The 19,365-nt window shown below is 32.2% G+C and overlaps 1 protein-coding gene across 1 annotated transcript in view; it reads left to right on the top strand.

The window, feature by feature from the left end:
- Nucleotides 1-122: 122 nt before the first annotated feature.
- LOC127835425 (uncharacterized) overlaps nt 123-19,365 on the top strand; it is a 61,696-nt gene continuing 42,453 nt past the window's right edge. The window contains exon 1 of the mRNA XM_052361850.1: nt 123-350. The gene's annotated coding sequence lies outside the window, so the exon portion shown is untranslated. The remainder of the gene's footprint in view (nt 351-19,365) is intronic.

Consider the following 19,365-nt stretch of genomic DNA (forward strand, 5'->3'; position numbering starts at 1 on the left):
GGTCATATCCGCGGATATGAGTCATATACGCATTTTAGACGGACCGCTTTTTTCCCGGGATACTCGTGATACCTACCCGAATGGGAGACAACTTCTTAGTTACGAAAATCCCGAATAAGCAATGCCGGTGCTAGTTTGAGGAGTATAATTTTCAAGATTCTACTTGGTTTATGATAAGTTATTTGTGTTAAATTCGCGTTGTGATTAGTGGAATGTCAGTTAGTGGTGATGTGATCTGTAGTGGGCGAAATACAATATTTTAGTGGATTAATATTGGCGGATTGGCATGTTATGTGTTTGATAATGGCGGAATAGCAGGTTATGTGTTCTGCAATTGACGAAATGCCAAGGTATGTGCTCTGCAATTGGCGGAATGCCAAGTTATTTGCTTTAAAATAGGCCGAATGCCTAGTTACATGTATGTGCTCTGTAATTGGCGGAATGCCAAAATATGTGCTCTGCAATTGGCGGAATGCCAAGTTATGTGCTCTGCCATTGGCGGAATGCCACGTTATGTGCTCTGCAATATGCGGAATGCCAAGTTATGTAATATGCAATTGGCGGAATGCCAAGTTATGTGTCTTGCAATTGCCGCAATATCAAAGTATGTGCTCTGCAAAAGAAACGCATATCCTGATGTCGGTTGCTGATAGAGGATGAGGATAGACGTCTGGCTGTCAAGATGTTCACACTAGTATAGAATGGAGTTCAAAATGACTAAGTATACTTTCTATTTAATTTATGTTCATAACTAATTAACTAATTAAATAACATAATTTTACATTGATACAAGAACATTTCTTTGTTTTAATCAAAATTATACCAATAACATGCCATATACCTATATGTTGTGTTGTTGTTCGATTTTGTTTTTTGAAGCAATTTAGATTAGGGAATAATTGATTTACTCACAATGAAATATATATTTGTCCAGGTGATGAAGATTGAACGTTCTTTCTTAGCATTTATTTAAATGAGTTCATGTGCCCCTGATTAGTTGCCGCCTTTAGTCATAAAATGTTTCCCTTTTATGTGATGCGTGTATATCAATTAGCCAGGGCCCGTATTCACCATTTAATTCTTAGACTTAAGTCTAGACATTGGTTTTTATTCAAACTTAATATTCATTGTCTCTATATCATCCATTCTACATGTAGAACATTATTTTAGGGGACTAAAAACATGGGTTGCCTGTATGTATTCAAACGCTGGGCGTATTTGTTCAAAGCCTATTTTATGTTCTAAAGTCTAAGACCGGGTTGGTGAATACCCTGCTTTTGTTCAGGGGTAGTATCACGTGTTTGCGAAATAAGTGCACGTGAACGTTATGAAATAGCTTAGCGAACTGTTAATTAAAACGATTAGCAATATAAATAATTGTTTAAGATCAATTACACAACGTTTTAGTACTAAAAAGCCCATAAACCCGCAAAATCAACGAATATTTCGTAAAAAAAATAAATAAATAAAGTTACACATAAACAATCAAAGTTCCTATAAATAATGGCCAAAATTGCAACGCTAGATGTGGTCTGGTAACATATATTTAAAAAGATTCAGAATGCTCATTTTTCGGGGCAAAATGTGTCTTGTTTTGAGAAAACTGTGTATAATGCATGTGCGTAAAGTGTCGTCCCATATTAGCCTGTGCAGTCCTCACAGGCTAATCAGGGGCGACACTTTCCGCTTAAACTAGATTTTCGGTAAAAAGGAACTTTCTTTAAACGTAAAATACCATTAAAGCGGAAAGTGTCGTCCCTGATTCGCCTGTGCGGACTGCACTGTCTAATCTGGGACGACACTTTACGCACATGCATTTCGCCCAATTTTCACAGAACAAGACACATATATTTAACCCATGTTTATGTACCAAGTTAGTTTTCGTGTGTCGTATGAATAGATACTGTTTTAGGAAATTAACATGGACTGTATTGTGCTAACAAAATTAAAAAGGAGGATTTTGTATCTCGTTAAATTTATGTTATCATACCATATCTAGCGTTGAAATTTTGGCTATTGCTATAAGGAACACTGATTGTGTAAGGGATAACGTTATTTTACGAAATATTTCGCGAAATATTCGTAGATTATGAGTATTTATATTGTTTTAAAGTGTTACATATTACAAAAGAAATTAAGTCAATTTTATATACAATTTTAGTTGTTATGTAAGAATTAATAATCATAATACTTTTATCATGTCATATCAAAACTTCTCTAAACTGAATTAACGAATTCTATGTTTCGGCTTATTGTTCAATCGTTTGATTATTCGTTTCTGACAAGGAAGATCGAAAGCTAATACCATAACCGAGAAGTCAAATTAACATCGACTCTGCAAACACAGTGAATCTGATTGCGGATCAAGAATATTTACATGGATCACATTTATAAAAAGTGTAAAGAAAACAGAAACGCTTTTTCGAAAATTAAGTTTAGAAAATGTTCATATGTTTTGTGAGGACTCGACTGAGGTGTCTTGATAAATGTCCGCAATTGTCTGTCTGGAATTTTGAAGTCTTTTAGGGGAAACATATTGCCGCATATTTTGGATCGAAATTGCTACTGATGTCTACTCAGAACAAAAAAGCACAAGGATGCTTCCTGTTTCGGGGGTATTAATAAATAATAAGTGCACACTGACGTAAAAAGATCAAATTTACACAAAAGTTTAACAATAGGGAAGTTACAAAAGAAACCGGTTTAGGTACTGCCTTTGATGATTCACTTCCATGTAATACAACGGATAAATATCCGATAGGAATAATATCATATTGACACTTCAAAGTTATTTGCACTTTATTTTCCACTTTTAATCAGGCTATACAGATATTTCAATACATGCATCAATCCATTAAAAAAACGTGCAAAACATGAATTTAAAAAAGAATAAAACAGTTTCAGTATTGTATACTACATACACGTAAGATCACTTGATATACATACCATTTATATATTGGTTTACCATGTTTACGTCTCTATCACTGTTAGATGCTTTCTATAAAAACAACATCAACTGCTATAACGGTTTATGTTGCCCGCCCTGGCGTTCTAATAATTATATATAACAGGAACTAGATTTTGTCTCGGTATGAATTAGGTTAATATAATATTGGACATTACGAATTTACTCACACAAAATATGAAATAATTGTCCATAGATCTAGATTACATGATCGTATTGGATGAGCGATTATAAATGGTTCAATTTGATGAGGGTGTTGGTAAATCAAATGTTTTATTTACATTAACCACGAATTCCCATAGCCGCAATATATATTCTGTAAACTGAGACGTGTGCTTAACACTATAATATCGACTTCAGGTAAGCTCTTCAGGATATGAGGCTCATAATAAAATATAGATTTCAATCACAATTTTCATATACCTCATTCTGAACTCAGAAAATCGCTCAGTTTAAACGTTTTGTTTTGTGTTTTGAGTACTTATGTCATATCAATATTCGCATACTTGCAAAAAATATGAGGTCGCTTAAGTGTTTGAATGAAAACGCATAATCCAAGAGATTGTGGAAATTTAATATATAAGTTATAAACAAGCGGTTTTTCCTCAGTACCGAATAAGGACTATTGTTGTGTATTATTAAATAATTTAATTTAATTTACAGTTCATACGGTTCAAACGCTTTTTATAATATATTCATTACTCATTCGTTACTATTAATATCTTAAACCAAAAAACCAATATCGCTCCTGCTTTCATTACTTTTTAAACTTGACAAAGGTAAATGTTTGACCTTGATCTAATCATAAATGTTAGGCTGATATCAAATTACAAAACCGCGTCGTTTATCTTGAACGGATTGACCCAGTGACAAAATGAATCATATCTTTAAACTAGAGAATTCCGACACATCTTCGGTATTAATCGTGTGTACAACGAAGCGTAAATTTAACGACATTTATTACGGCTGCATTATGATTTAGTTTCAACATTCCACGTTAGGCACGTTGCATCATTAAGACTTCTTAGTTGAAGACGTTCGCAGCATAATGCCATATGTTATCGATTTGCTTGTTCGTTGTAAAACCATAGTATTAAGTGATTTAACTGCGTTGAGTATAATACGGTGTACGACTAAAAAAGGCACGATACGAGTAAAATAAAAAAATAAGTCGATGGTAGGAGTTGGAATTTGAAATGTACATGATTAAATTGGTAGTGGTTCCACGTATAACGTTGAGTTTGCAGGTAGTCGCACTTAAAAACGCGAACATTAGGTTCAGCGAACTACTGAACCAATTGGTTGACTTAAAGCAATATATATCATTGTTTGTTAGCTAATACATACTGTTAAAAACAAGTTTTGGAGTAATCAGGCATATTAGTATTTGGGCAGGTGTTCTGTACTTATTCTTGGCTTATTTGCAAAACTATCTTAAGGCCGATTGTATGTTTTCGTACAGCTATAAGCTTGAATAAGAGCAAAATGTTAATTAAATCAATGCTTGTCATAAATGCACATAGAATAATAAGCGTCGGTTAATTGGTGCAATAGCAATTATTTAACGCTTAAGCGCGTTTTATGTATATTACTAAGTAAAAAGAAGGATTATTGTTTTAACAAATGAATCATCTGGCGTTACAGATAAATGCACATTTACAACAAAACGAGAAAAAATCAAAATCACTTCAATTGCAGATAATTCCGCCTTCTAGTATAATCTCATTCAATAGGTACGCGAAAGTTCTGTATTATCCTTAATGTGTGGGAAGTTTATCGCCTATTGTCATCCGTTTACTTTCGCTGAATTAGGTAAAATATATTCCGTGAACTGAGTTGAAATCAAACGGCTACCTTAATATCAGTCTGTGTACACAATACAAGTAATCAGCCGATACTGTCAAAGCAAAGCTAACTTTCTCTTTGTTCTTTACGAAACAGAAACGGGTTGCATAAGCTTACTTTTCTACGAAATCGAATGTCAACGTCTGTACGTCAATTTTAAGACAGCTAAGCGAGATGTAAAGTATGAGTAAACATTGCATATGTCAATGATAATACAATCATAAACAACTCTCGCTCTTATCGGCTTGCTGTTTAATCTGTTCAAATAACAATGGAGTGTATTTATGATCGAATTGATGTTTATGTCTCCGATTAAAGGTTTAATAGTTACAATGCTTCCAAATATAATGTACTACTGAACTGGATACTTAAAACATCTTCATTTAACGTGTAATTCAATTTTCATTATGTTAATAAAATTAAACTAATAACATCAGCGGTAGTATATTCTGCTCATCACTACATGGACATTTATTTAACGGAAGTGGCCTAAAACTTAGACACAAGACAAAAGCACGCGGCTAACAATTAAAACAAAATTGAATACAACCTCGCAAACTGCATTTGAAAGGTCAGTTGAAAGCATTACTTTAAATAACTTTAAAAAAACTATGCCATCAGTGTAGAACATATAATTTGATAGGTAAATGTAATAACAAATCAAATTAAAATTGATTGAAAAACGACCAGGAAGTATAAATGATACATATAAATCGGTCCAATCTAGGTCAATATAAGTAGCAATACATTAACACATGAAAGCTGGTCATTATAATCATTACAAGTGCTGATCAAACTATTTGATAGTTAAACAACCGCAGAATAAAATGTATATATCTGCTGAAACAACCACCAATAAGATTTTACATATATTGAACGAAAAATTCCCAAAGATAAACTTACAAGAATCAGACATTGATATCGCCCACAGATTAGGAAAACCCAAAGACGGTCATTCACGTCCTATTATAGTAAAATTCGTATCAAGGCTGAAAAGAAATACCATCATGTCAAACAGACGAGAATTTAAAGGGACTGACATCTTCTTAAATTTGGATTTGACTCAAATCAACCAGAAAGTTCTTATGGCAATAAAGAGGACCAAATCTGACCAAGAAGCAGTCTGGTCGTGGGACGGGAAAGTACACCATACAAGTGCAAGTGGGGACATACGAGTGATCCAGTTTGCCCAGTACAGAAACCTCATTGATATGAACATGTAAACATAACCTTATCTTTGTGCTGAAGTATACAGATGAACCGAGATGACATTGCAGAGCGTTGAACAGACACACACGTCAAGCGTAGATAATATCCGCTGCACTTTGGCTGATTATATCCAGCATATAGTTCATACACATATTTTGTAACCCCAGCTCAAACGAATGCCAGTTTGTAAAAATATCATAATCATGTATATACATTGACAAATTAGTGAATATAATCGATAATAAAACTTCTTCAAAGTATGACATATCTCATAACGCTATACTAATATTGTTAACAATAGCATTAGAATGGTATTGATGAATTAATATCAAAATGGAAACAAATATTAAATGTAGCTCAAAAATCGTGTATAAACGTGTATGTGCGTTAATGTGTACAGACATGCTTAGTGTAAAACAAGTGGGCATGGCTATATATTAAGTTTTAGTCTCAATAATTATAATTTAATAATTAATTAAAATTGATATATTAAACATTTAATGTAACTTAATTTAAACGCATGCGTGTTAAAACGTGTATGAGTGTTAAGATATATATACATGAATAGTTGTAAAAAAGAAGGTAAGGTTATATATATACATGTAGTATGGGCGTAAACGTATATATAAATGTTTAGTTGTAAACGAGTAGATAACGTTATATACAAATGTGTATATACTCGGTCCATATAAACACATAATGTGTAGTAAACACATTTAACTGTCATTGGTTAAACCTATCACCATATAAACACATAATGTGTAGTAAACATATTTAACTGTCATTGGTTAAACCTATCACGTAGAAAGTTAACAGTACGTGAGAAATATCACCAATGTTTATACTCTGGTTGTAAGTTGTTGTCTGAACCAAATTGAAGCACGCTGTATCGAACATGTTTTTAATCGATCATGCAAGTATATTATACGAATACAAATAATACGAACTGAGAGTTTGAAATTACTTGAAAATTATCGAAAAACGCTTTTTAAAAAAAGTGCTTGCTGTATACACTTACTTATTTTAAAAAAGAAGCGCGAATATAATAGTATGATGTGGCACTTTGATAAGGTAACACTTTTTTTTCACAGCGCATCAGTTATTTTTCAGTGTTTTTGCGTTGTTTTTCTCTTAAGCATATTCAGAATTGTCGTTCCATGTTGTTTTGCATTTTTACAACTTATTTGCGTCATCCACGTAGTATTGTAAATGAATCTTCTATTTTTGAAATTTGTAAGAGGATACAGACATACTGAAACTTATGTTATGTATTAAAAACAACAAGCGCTCTAAAAAATGCGCACTAATATACCATTGTAATTAAATGCACTACAATATATGATAAAGTTTATCAAGAACAACGATGTTAAAAAACCTGATGTTGTATGTTTATAATATGTCTGTAACAGCAAATATCCAAAGTACTTTCATATTTTTATATTCATTAAATTTAATTTGAAATCTAGATTTAATTATAAATAAATTGTTTACTTATACGAACATTCAAATTAACTACCTTTCTTTTACATGATTATTAGTGCAACAAACAATGTAATTTACGTTATGTAAATTAAAACATGGCATAGCGTCAAATGAGGCTTATAAAACATATAATTTACATGCCTTAATTATAAACTATCAAGAAAACTCTAACTACCTATACATTTTTTTTCTTGGAATAAAACAATTAGAGCAAACAATTGTTACAAAAATCCCTACCAAGAAAATGGTGTGAAAATAGGTAAAGATAGGCATGCATTTTAGCAGAACACGTTATGATCTCTTTGTCCACTTTTGTTTTTCGCATTTTGTCATGGACAAAGGGATACTTAAAACGTGTATGCATAGTCGTTTTCTATTGTTGTTCTATTTGTCACATTTATCGTGTTAATTTGTGTATTAACGTTCCTTTTCTACGTTATCATTTTGTTTTTTTTGTTTTTTACTTTTTGATACAAATCTTTTCTACATCCATCTCATATTACTATTGAACTACCTCCAATAATTTGCAAACATTTCATGTGTAATTTTAAACATGACATTTTGCACTAGTAAATAATGTTTTTACACAATAAGACGATCTACGTTTTTACGACCACAATACAAAATGATTTCTTTCTATCTCAATATAAAAACGCAATATGCGTTCACACAACAATTGTTTTGCCATAAAAACTATGCACACTATATAAACAATCATCGATGGAATCCTTAATATCAACAGTTAATGTTCGCGGTTTAAGCAATAAAAACAAAAGATTACACATTTTTGAATGGCTTAAAGGTTTAAATCACTCAATATACATGCTACAGGAGACCCACTTATCAAAAGATAATTTTGAAAAATGGAAACAGGATTGGCCCGGGAAATTCGTTTATAGTGGAAATAAAACAAACAGCAAAGGGGTTGGGATTTTTATTCATCCTAAAAGCAATATAGAAATTATCCAAAGCACAGAAATTATAGAGGGTCGATTACTTTCTGCCGATATTAAAATTCAAAATAAAATTATCACATTAATTAACGTTTACGGACCAAATTCTGACGACATAACACTTTTTAATACACTACAAAACTACCTGCTCAAGCATAATGAAAAATCATACATCGTAGGTGGAGACTTTAATACTGTCTTGAACACAAATATAGATAAGAAGAATGGAAGTAATAAAACACACTCAAAATGCAGAAATATTCTTCTAAATATAATATCGACATGCGAACTAACAGATATTTGGAGAACTAAACACCCAGAAAAATTACAATATACCTGGCATTCAAATACAAAACCACCAATACATTGTAGACTTGATTATTTCATGATATCTGAAAACTTATGTAACTTAATCAATATATGTAGCATAAAACCTGGATATAAAACCGACCATTCTCTAGTATATTTATCAATCAACGAATCTCTTTTAGGAAAAGGCCCAGGTTATTTCAAATTAAATAACTCTATTTTATTAGATATTGAATATCAAGAAAAGATTAAGATAAGTATAAACGATGTGGTAAATGCTAACCCAGACTCAAATCCAAATACAATTTGGGAAATTATAAAAGGTACTGTACGAAATGAAACTATTAAATATACGTCCTACAAAAAGAAACAAACCCAAATAGAAGAAAACACATTGGAAGAGGAGATTCGCCTGATCGAAAAACAAATGGTTTGCAATAATAATAATAATAATAATAAAAATAATAATAATAATAATAATAATAATATAAATAACAATAACGACGAGCTTTCAGAATTAATCAAACAAAAACAACTGAAACTAGAACAAATTTATGAAACAAAAATAAATGGTTCAATACTTAGAGCTAAAGCTATCAAAATAGAAAACAATGAACATAATACAGCCTATTTTGCAAACCTAGAGAAGAGAAATGCCGAAAGAAAAGCAATTAATACACTTCTCGAAAATGGTAAAACACTTAAAACAAAGGATGAAATCATGGAAGCCGAAGTAAGATACTATAAAAACCTGTTTAAAAATGATTTACCAGAAGAAAAAGATGATAACAACATTTTTTTCAGCACTGAAATTAAAACATTAACCAACGAAAGCAAACAATTGTGTGAAGGAAAACTTAACGAATATGAATGCGGAATCGCACTGTTAGAAATGAGTAACAACAAAAGCCCAGGTTCAGATGGCCTAACAGTCGAGTTTTATAAAATGTTTTGGAACACGCTGAAGCCCTATTTTATAAATTCAATAAATTATTCGTTTGGTAAAGGCGAACTTACTGAGTTGCAAAAACAAAGTATTATCACACTTCTACCTAAAGCAGGAAAAAATTTAGATTATCTCGCAAACTGGAGACCTATAAGTTTATTAAATACAGACTATAAAATTGCTACAAAAACCATCGCGAACCGAATTAAAAAATGCCTACCTGAAATTATATCCTTTGACCAAACCGGATTTATGAAAAATCGATACATTGGAGAAAATGTCCGTTTGATATTTGATGTAATAGAACACTTAAATGTAAAACAAAAACCTGGACTGTTATTTTTTGCAGATTTTGAAAAAGCTTTTGATAGCCTTAACCATTCATTTATACTAAAATGTCTTAAGAAATTGAATTTTGGGTCAAGCCTGATTAAATGGGTCGAAGTATTTTACACTAACATAAAAAGTCTAATCATAAACAATGGGCATCTTTCAGATAGTTTTGAAATAAAAAAAGGAGTCAGACAAGGCTGTCCATTATCATCCACATTATTTATTATATGCTTGCAACTATTGTCAAACTACATTGAGCAAAATAGCAAAATTAAAGGAATAAATGTATTGGGAAAAGAAATAAAACAAACCTTCTTCGCCGATGACGCAACTTTTTTCATCAATGGATGCGAGCAATCATTTAGAGCATTGGTGGAAACCGTAAATGAATTCAAAAAGATATCAGGCCTAAACCTTAATACCGCGAAATCAACGATATTACGAATTGGATCCTTGAACAAAACCAACATCAAATTCTGCAATGAAAGACCTTTTATTTGGACATCTCAAGAAGCAAAAACTTTAGGAATTACTTTTTGTAACCAAAGTGAGTTGAATTTACAAAATAATCTAATCCCAAAGCTAAATGAGTTTAACACATGTTTAAAACAATGGCAACACAGGAAACTTACCTTAATGGGCAAAATTACTGTCATTAAAACTTTTGCGTTGCCAAAATTAATCTACCCATTTTCAGTTTTACCAAACCCATCGAGCTCAATACTGAATAGTATAACAAACAGTATATTTAACTTTATATGGGACAACAAGCCGGACAAAATTAAAAGAAAAACTTTATATAAAAAGTATGAAAGTGGTGGTTTAAACCTTACAAACATTAATAAATTCTTAACTTCAATAAAAAGTAGCTGGATAAAAAGATATTTAGACTCAGAAAACTGTGGTAAATGGAAACTTTTATGGGACTTGATATTAAATAAATATGGAAACGAACTAATTTTTGAAAGCGAACTTAGTGAAAAAACTATAACAGAAATAAGCGGAGGTAACACTTTTTTCCACGACGTCATTACATCGTGGTCTGCAGCAAATACAATATACAAGTCACGACATTCACAAAAACGCATCAAAAAGGAAATAATATGGAATAACAAGTCAATAACAGCAAACGGAAAAACATTATTTTATCGCGATTGGTATGACAGAGGGATAAAATACGTATATCAACTTTTTGACTTTAGAAATAAAACCATGTATACTTTTGAAAACATTAAATACCTCTACGACATCAATAACAATGATTTTATGAAATTCAATACCCTAATCACATCAATCCCAAAAGAATATAAAACTGAAGAAAGCATTCATGACCTCGATATCAATCAACCAGACGAAACGTTGTCAAAAGCAATAATCAACACAAAATATCCTAATAAATTCATATACAATATTCAGTTACAAAACGAGGACAATGACATTCTTGAAAACAAATGGAACACGAATTTTACCGATATAGACTCAACCACTTGGAAAAAAATCCATATTGTTCCCCACATTTCAACCATCGACATGTCTTTACGCAGCTTTCAATATAAATTTATCATGCGAATCGTCCCCACAAACACATATCTTTTTAAATGCAAACTAAGCAACAGCACATTATGTGATTTCTGTCAATCACATATCGAAACAATAGACCACTTATTTTGGGAGTGTCAACACATTCAAATAATATGGAAAAAGATGGAAACGTTTCTTGCCAGTCAAAACATATTAATTGAAATAAATAAAACTCATGCTTTCTTTGGATGCACTGAGAAAAAACTACACTCTGATGTTTTTAACTTTATTGTGATACTATTAAAATCTTTTATATTTAAAATGAAATACAAAAAATGCATACCAACCTTTCCTCACTTTATTGAATACCTAAATACGAGAATAAAAATTGAATCTGAGATTGCCCTTGTAAAAAATAAATATGAACAACACCAAAAAAAATGGATTCAATTTAGGTGAATCATACATTCTACAAACCACAAATAATGCTACCCAGACAAATTTTATGGCAAAACAATTTAATAAAAAAAAAATCCTTCTAAAAACAATAACAAATACTTTCAACAATTCCATTGAAACAAATCTTGTTGTAAAATATTTTCTTTACTTTTTCTAGATATAAAACCTCTATGTTTAGTAAACATAGTTATTAGTTTTATGTTTTTGCTATAAATCACAAAGCTCTTTATCTAACATTGGCAATGTAAACAATTTTTAAAATATAATCACGCATACGCTAAATATTTGATATGTTATAGTTCAAAATGTACATTATTATCATACACTTTCTTATGTTTTTCCGTATTCTAGTAATTATGGATGTAAACTACAATGTAAAGAAATGTGAAAAATAAATGAGAAAAAAAAAAGAAAAAAAAAGAATAAAATGTATATTTAGATACTTAGCAAATAGGTTAGCACGAACAACATATATGCTAGCAAAAAGGCTAGCACGTGCCATAGATTGCATCTTTTAATACATTTTAAAGGACAGCACTTAAATCGACTGATATTATTTTTCTCATAATGTTAAGCAATTCAGTTAGATTTTTAACTTAAATACGTAAACTAATTAATTTTTTTACAACTATGTCCTTACTAATGTCGTGCCTGGGTAGCATTTAAAAGACTGCCCTTCCTTGTGTTCAACCGTGTTTACATTTTGGTCAGCTAGGTTGACATGTTAAACCGTGTACACATTTTGGTCAGCGAGGTTTGAATGCCTACTTGGATGCTCCATCTAATGTATTGTTTAGTTAAGGTTTTGAATAATCAATCTTAGCTACCAATGTAAATACATAATAATACATACTATTAATGATCATTAAATGAATTAAACAACAAAAGCAAGCATTTCTAGGTTAGTAAGCACATGTAAATTGTGTACACGTTAAACTATGTATAAAATAGTTATGTTAAGAGTTTTATTCGTTTAAAAAAAATCGACGAATTGACAAATTCATACATATATATTTATACATATTTAAATTAATTTTTTATGATAACTCTCGATCCACTGTTAGGTTTCGGTGCCATAAAATGGTAAAGCCCCTAACTCAATTCTTATATTTAACGTGTCAACGTATATAAAATTTGCCTCACAGCATAGAGAAAGAATAATATTATATCATTACATAAGATAGTATGCAGACACTTATATGAACTAAAAAAAGACACAAATTGGTAAAACCTCTGTGCATTTAACCGCCTCATCATATTCTACCAAAACATGTTTCAGGCTTAGCCTGTGAAAACATAACTTGCCGGTAGTGTAAGTTCGCAGTGTGTCGTTCACTATCAGCCTTTACATTTTTATATTAATTTTCATCGGTCAAAACGAACGACTTAAGTGACACAACCGATAACTACGTACACAGGTTGGTGGACTGAGGACCAGCCAGTATATGTTACTAGACGAGTTTCCAGAGGGAAATATTCGAGGTTTATTCGTTGTTTTGGCAAAATTACTTTCTATTGTTCATAGAGCTGAGTACGAATTATCTTTACAATAACGTGCATGCTTTTTCACTCCAGTTGTCGTAAACGGAAAAAGCCGATAAAGAATACCGAACCGTTTAAGAGTAACGCACTGATTGCACTGCAGTTTTTATGAATCCCGTAAGGGAGACGACGCTCTGTCTTTCCGTCCGTCCGTCCTTATTCTTATTTTGAAGGAATTCAGTTACATTGATTCTGAAAAAAAGCTCGATAATCGTTTTCGTGTTACGCTTTCGCACGAGATCTAAGGAACATATTATTCGAATTTGGTGACAAAAAACCCCAATATTTTCATATCGTAGGCGTGCGAACAAAATCATGTCATTGTGTAAATGACTTTCCAGGGATTTTTTTAATTTCAAATACTAGTGATAATTATGCATTTTCACTAGATATCTGGGGTACTTATTATCCAAATTTGAGAACTTATATGCATTATAGGCCTGACATTCCTATATTGTCACATCATTCCGCTCCAATGTACATGTATTGTTTTACGTTAAAATGCTTACTCTTTTTTTAAAGTATGTTCGAACAACGTAAGTCCATTTTTTTTCATCTACTTAGTATTTGTTTTTGTTATTGATTCCGTTATTTCTACTTCCACTACTGCTGCAGCGGCTGCAGCTTCATCTACTTATGCTGCTTAAGTAGTATAAATATTAGTAGCTGTAAAGTTTATAATAATAATAAAAGTTAATTACTTTTTCCATAAGAAATATATAAGTTTTTGTGTATCAAAACATAATTTTGGTGAAAGCAATATAAATTATAATTTATTTTGCGTATTTTTACTTTCAAATTAGGATTCGAACCGATATTCGATATCCGAGCCTTTTGATTCGAATTCGGATCCGATTAAAATTTTTGGATTTGCTGCAGCACTACTATTAATAGATGCGGCTGCTGATAAACAAGGGCGAGTCCAATTGCACGGGTGATTACAACGCAATAGTATCAGGTTACGCTTATTAATCTGATGCTATTAATAGATTCGGGAAAACAACGCAATTGTATGAGGCTACGCATGTTTATATTCTCAATTTATAAAACGTTGAACACGAGTTCAACAATAACATCAGGGATACGATAGACAACAACAAAAATGCTTTATAATCGCTAAAACCGAACATAACAAACAATTCAATATAACACGAATGATCTGTTTCGTAACCTCGTTCACGCTTCTACAGCGGGGATTTCTGGGAAACGTGCTTTTGTTCTCAACAGATAGCGGCGATCTTTTGTATTTACGGTAGCTAACAACGCATTAGTAAAATGTTAAGCTTGTTTATATTCACTGTTCTCAATTTATTAAACGTTGGACATGAGTTCACCAATTACTACAGGTACACTATAGGAAACCTCAAAAATGCTTTATAATCTCTAAACCGAAAACGACTAAAAAGAACAAGAAATATATTTTTTAAATGTAGTCAGCGTAAACGCTGACTTTGAAATAAAGTTTGCAATTTACTTTTCTAAATAAATAAATAAAATAAAAACAAAATTTTAACTATTGTGTTTTTTTTCATTTATACGTTGCATACTCGCCGCATGAAATGTGTGTTGTCAGTGTCAAACCACACATTAGTTTAAGAAGATAAAACATATACTACGGGAGTGCACATCATATGTGTCTTCACATGCCTTATTATGAGTATATTTCTTAACTATCGAAATATATCGTATGTTAATGTTTGATTTAATCGCAGTTTTCTTCCGACACATTTAAATCACACTTTCATAGCCGCGTCATGCGAAAATGAGTCTTATGCGTTTCGACCAGCGTTTCTTAATTGGATCTTTTCACGCTTTGGTAAATTGACAAAATTGAAAATATTTGTTTCAGATTCGCAAATTTTCGTTTTATTTATGATATTTGTGAGGAAACAGTAATACTGAACATTTACCATGGTCTAATATAGCCATTATATGCATCTTTTGACGATTTTAAAACCTAAAAATTATAAAGCGTTGCAACGCGAAACGATTGAATAATTTGGAGAGTTCTGTTTTTGTCGTTAAATTTTGTGAAACTACGAAGATTGCTTATATAAGGTATAAAATACTTCAAGCATATGTACTTGGCGGAATAGCTCAGTAGGCTAAAGCGTTTTTACTTCAGGACTCTGGCAGGACTCCAGGGGTCACTGGTTCGAAACCTGGTCCGGGCAATGTTCTTTTCCTTTTTTTAATTTTATTCTTGATTTTTTACTGGAGCTTTTACGATCCAATGTTTACATTTATCGATATAAAGCATTTAATGAATAAGTTAAAGATGCCAAAATCTGTGAAAAGGCCCCTTTAAACTCAACGTGTGCATTTGCGCAGTCTGGTCAGAGGCTATGCTGTTCGCTATAAAATCACTCAATATGTTATGGTCTCATTATGTATCTCCTGACCAGACTGAGAGATGAGCAGGCTGGGTGGGGTAAATATATATATTAGCACAATGGTTTTCGATACAAAATTGAATTCAAAACAGCAAACTTGTAAATAAGGGCAGCCTATCCATGCGTTCAGGAACGATTTCCAGACGTGCTGAAGGATTACGGCAAATATTGTGGTTGGATAATTTAACGATTTTCTTCTTATCGTGACACTACACTATTTTGGTAACGGTTGTTTTCTCATTTTGAAAGCAAAACTGAAATTCTGCGAAATAGATTTTAACGCGTAATTGTAACCGGGTCACAATTTGTGTCGTTTGAACATTCAGAGAGTAGTCCGGAATTCCTTACACTTAACAGTGCTACATCCTTTGCGCTGAGCACAGACACAGTGATGTAGCCACAGTGCAGAGGTTTTATCTCGAATCAGCCTATGAAATATTCAAAAATATTCATGCGTGTCTGCTGGCGTTATGTAAAAGTCATTAAGATGAAAAGCTGAGTAAAACAGCTATGCCGAAAAAGCGCATGAGTGCTCTATACCTATGTTTAGGTAAGAGTTGTTGACACCGTGTTAACTGCTACGGTTACAAGTAATGCATAAACAACAATGTACGGATCAACAGGGCTGTCTTGATGACTACCTAATTTGTGAGTCAAAAGTATTGCTCGCAGATTTATTATTTATTTATTTTTATCAATGATCTTCTTGTATGTTTTGAATTTGTGTCAAAAATCAAAAGTTTTGTAAAGTGAATTTTCATCATGAAATTATATTCTTAGTGAGATACAGTAGGTATTCGATATTCCAACAATATTCATTTAATATGATGGTGAATGCAAATTGTCTTTATATTCAGTTATCATTGCCATTTTCACCATACTTTCTATGCTTTCAGAACGTCCAGAAAAGGCCATGTTGTTTTTATTTTGTCTATGTTATCTCTATGAAATAAATAGGATGATAAAAATGCACACAAAGCTCGATCCGTGCGTTATGACACACTCTTTATAAATGTGAATGGCGTGTGTTCATTTCAAACAGCAAGTGATAAATGGATCAGTGAGTGCATTTTATCGCGCGACGGACCGTTTTATACAATGTGGATGTTGGTAACGGCGTGATATGGAAACGACATGTCGATCAATTAAGACCTACAGAGGTCAGCAGACAGGCACTTCTAACAAATGATCCCCTGGTTAATTGCGATCCGCGTTGCGTTAACAATGAACAAACGTATAATGACCAATTGTCACAATTAGTTCCGCGTTCAGATACTGAAGAGACAGGCATGCCGTCAGAAACACCCGTTAGACGCTACCCGCTGAGTAATCGTCGTAAACCAGATCGGCTTTGGTACCATTAGCTATAACTTAACTAACTGACCGGAGGAGAAAGCCGGAAGAGCTGCAAATTAAAAAACATTATCTGTCTGAACAATGTAATGTTCTGATGATGTTGTTGGTATGCCTAAACTCAATTTGATATGTCACTGGTTTCTTTCAATGATTGAATACTATATTATATGTTTCTTCTTGTATTATTTTATTTCCGGAATCAATGAATTTTAAATAGGGGAGAACTATTATGTATATTTCATGCATCTGATTGGTTAATGTTCAATATTGTGTATCACAGCCACGCCCTCTATGTACTTCTGCATGCTCGCCACTTGTCATACGATGTAGTATTAAAATAACCACCAAACGTACTGTGTGTTCTCTGTTTATGTTAACCCACATACACAACATATGGGACCTTGTTTACAAGATGTTTATGGGAATTATTTGCAATAATATCCTAAGAGCGTCAGGTTTTAACACTTTCAATAATAGCGCTGTAATGAACGCGTCCTAATAATTTAATAATACGTTAAATACCACAACTATTGGAAAAATCCTTTACGAGAACTTAATGGAAATGCGAGCTATATAGAATCAATGCAAAGTAAACAAACATGTTGCGAACTTTGGGGTAACACCGTATATAAGATTTATATATAAGTGGCTTATATAAGTCATTATTTCATTCATAGCATGGCTCTCAAAAAGCAGAATTATTATCAATATAACTCGTCATTATTATGATCGAAATACTATCGTCTTTAATATAATGAACGCGCTATTTAGTTGTCTAAGTTAACTTTCAGTGACTACCAACGTTTTGTATAGCAATGTCATGTTCCCAATTCAAGAGACCATAATCATGGGAAGCCAAGTATTATTATTATTATAAACTCAATACTGAATAATCGATTTATGCTGCCAAAATAGTTACATTTTTACAAAAGGGTATCGATCTGTCGAAACCACAAGCAATTGCATAACATTACTCTCCCTTGTAAAGACGTTCATTCATAAGTAGTCATTAGCACACTTGGAATTATATTTGTAAATATATAATACCAAATTAACCTATATGTCTAAATAAAAGCAGGCATCAGGCTGTCAAAATGGCTGAGACGTATTCATAACATTTATAAGTCTTGAAATTTAGGCATAATAATGTTACCAATACTGAAAAAAGTGATCTATACTGACTTGTTTATGTCTTGATACTCAATACTCAATAAAGATGGTTACTGAAACAGCAAATTGATGCATGTGACATATTTCTGGACTTTCCCTATTTCTACATATTTGTTATCAAAATCATGGTACTATATTCACAATGGCAAAGAGAGTCGGTACCCGCATTAAGATCGAGAGAACACAAGTTCGATCACTACTTATGTGCAAGTATCGTTTCATATTTCTGAAAATACCCGATAAGACGTTTACCCAGAATAATTATTCAGGTTTGTTTCATTGCTTTCCTTTACAAATAAACAAACATAGATTGGCTTCAACTGTCTACATTCTAAATTTCTACCTCCAAGCTGGAGCAGTTGGTTTGAGACAGTTGTCAAGACGCTGTGGAACCGTTTCGATGCGCTACTTCCTTTTATACTGTCCAAAACACAGTCAATACATGACTCCGACCTTACACGTCTTCTCGTTTATGGTACTTCTTAAATATGAACATCCATCAAGTTGCATGCTGCATAACGAAAAAAAAATAGAGTTCATAATAAGGCTGCTAGTGTATGACCATTGATGACTAAAAGAACAGTCCATTCTCCGCGTCTTTTTGTTTTATTTCAAACTTAGTGAAAAATGTATTGTTAACCAAAGGTTAATATCATCAACATAAGATTAAACAAGTGTGTTTATATTGCTATAGTAAATTTACTTACATTATTATGTGGCTTCAAATCATGAGAAAATAACAACATATACCCAAGTACCGAGAAACATTACATTATTTTGTTTTAATTAAAAACAAAAAAGAAAGTTGTGAATTTCGTCCGTAACATAATTACTTTCATAAAGCGTTATTAAAGCTTTGATTATTTTGCAATAATTTCCCAT

Source organism: Dreissena polymorpha, chromosome 6, assembly GCF_020536995.1.
Source record: "Dreissena polymorpha isolate Duluth1 chromosome 6, UMN_Dpol_1.0, whole genome shotgun sequence".
Lineage (NCBI taxonomy): Eukaryota > Metazoa > Mollusca > Bivalvia > Myida > Dreissenidae > Dreissena > Dreissena polymorpha.